The 2346-nt window shown below is 36.4% G+C and overlaps 1 protein-coding gene across 5 annotated transcripts in view; it reads left to right on the top strand.

Moving 5' to 3' along the window:
- LOC106876232 (glycoprotein 3-alpha-L-fucosyltransferase A) overlaps positions 1-2346 on the top strand; it is a 561369-nt gene that overhangs the window by 510415 nt on the left and 48608 nt on the right. For 3 of the 5 annotated variants that reach the window (XM_052968125.1, XM_052968123.1, XM_014924707.2), the window contains one exon: positions 437-713. The exons of the other annotated variants lie outside the window; for them this stretch is intronic. The gene's annotated coding sequence lies outside the window, so the exon portion shown is untranslated. The remainder of the gene's footprint in view (positions 1-436; positions 714-2346) is intronic. 5 annotated transcript variants of the gene reach the window in all.

Here is a 2346-nt window from a genome sequence, read left to right as displayed (position 1 = left end):
TTAAGTACCAGTTGAGTACTGGGGTCGATCTAATCGACTGGCCCTCCCCAAAAATTTCGAGCCTTGTGCCTAGAGTATAAAAGAATACATACATTTATATATTATATACATACATCTATATATTATACGCATGCGTATATAAACATATATCTATATATATATATATATATATACTTGTGTCTGTGTGTGTGCTTGTGTATTAGCTAACTATCCATACGTACACAATCCTATAGGCGTGAGGCATTTTCGTATGCACGAATGCACAGACACAGTCACATACTAAACAAAATGAAAAACGTCGCGAAGAATATCTCTGTTCGGAGTCCTTGTTAAAGCTGCTTGCTCACATGCTGACTTGAGTGTAACTCAAGGCGAACGCGAACGCATTGCAGGTTATGCGTGTGCCTCGTTCTCAAGTAGGTGTGTTTCTGTACAGGCTCAGAGTTAACTCCGACGCTGTCTCGATGCAAATCCACTACTGGCGACTCTCTTGGACGGCACCTTTAAGCAATGCCAGACGATGCGAAAAAGAGGGAGAAAGAAAGTCACTCTGGACGACTGGACATCATGGTGGAGTGGTTTCAAATGTGATACATGTGACACGAGGATATTAAAAAGGATATTATTAATACACGGGTGTCGGAACATTTCAAGCTTAATGCAAACTTGAGGAAAACTTCCGTTCCATTGAAACAACAGAAAAACAGTGACAGGTTTGTTATCTCTCTATATATATCCATTTTTATTGCTTCGAATGTTCACTTATTTGTATTCCTTGTTTCATTTGTATGGTAGATTTATCCCCATTCCGTCATTTCTTCCCTCTTTCTCTCTCCTCTCTGTCTTTCTCTTTCTCTCTCCTTCTCTCCTTCTCCCCCTATATATACATAGTTACATACCCAGGACGGGCTCACTTGGAGGAAAGATAGGCAGTATCTGACAAAAGCCAAATAAAAATATTAAATAAAATTTAAACGATTTCTCGTTCATTATAAAAATTAAATGCATAAAATTCCGTTTATAATTAATTTAAATGGCCAATAATTTAATGTTAAGCTAGTGTAATTTACTTTCAGCTTCAATGTAGTTGTAACACGTAATTATTGTAAGTCACGTATCGTAAGTGAAGCGATGAAATTCATTAAAGGTCATGTGAGGAAGACAGAAGGGTTTCTACTTTTCGTTCAACGTCGTTAGAGGGAGAAGAGCATATGTGTTATGTTGTTAACAATGTATTTGTTTAATGCATACTGCCTTACCCTCACTATAGTTTCACAATATGTGTATTTATCACAAATACATAAATACACACACACACACACACACACACACACACACACACACATATATATATATACATATATATATATATAATATATTTATATAATATATATATATTTATTATATATTTTATTTATTATTTATTATTTAATTGAACACGATGCATCCATTCCCAAATATATATTCGATGGGCTTCTTTCAGTTTCCGTCTGCTAGAGTCACTCATAAGTCTTTGGTCGGCCCAAAGTTGTAGTAGAAGTCACTTGCCCAAGGCACCGCGTAGTGATACTGAAACGAGAACCACGTGGTTGAGAAGCAAGCTTCTAGCCACACATCCACGCCTTCGCCTATTTGTTTGTCTTTATGGTTGAGACAGGCGTGTCAGAGCAGTACACGAGTAAAAGCAGCACACAATAACATAGTATAGAAACTTCTATACTGGCTGCTGCAAAGGACGATGAAACATGAGATTTCGTGTACATGCTTGTAAGAGCGTTGACTCCGCTAAATGTACCTAAATGTCAGATATAGGTGTTATAAGTGAGCAACAATTTCAGTCTGCCAGTGCGAAACTGGTTTCATTTTCTAAACCATTTATAGCAATCAATGATGGAACGTCATCATTAATTCATTTACAGGACGCAGAGCAAGAAAAGCGTCTGCCTCTATCCGGTCGTTCGACCAACTAGATTTATCTGTATAGTTTCTTTCAAATTTCAAACTGACATATTGAATAGATACACTGGAAGTTGCAGATCTACACAGACTGTGGGGGAAATAAATTCGCTCACTGATTGTACATTTTTTCATTATAGGTCTTCTCAGTCTGAGACTGACCTGGGTCCAAACAGTAACAGTGGATACGTATACACACACACATGTGAATAGAGTAGGAGATAGGATAGAAGCGAGGTGAAAGAATAAATGCTTATTCTATTCGTTTACAGTTGTTTCATAATCTTGTCAAACATTCGCAAGTATATAAGATATACATACGAATATATATGCGTCTGTATAACCATATATATACACATATATATATATATATATATATATATATATATA

This window comes from Octopus bimaculoides, chromosome 5 (genome assembly GCF_001194135.2).
Source record: "Octopus bimaculoides isolate UCB-OBI-ISO-001 chromosome 5, ASM119413v2, whole genome shotgun sequence".
Lineage (NCBI taxonomy): Eukaryota > Metazoa > Mollusca > Cephalopoda > Octopoda > Octopodidae > Octopus > Octopus bimaculoides.
This window is presented reverse-complemented; position numbering and strand designations above follow the sequence as displayed.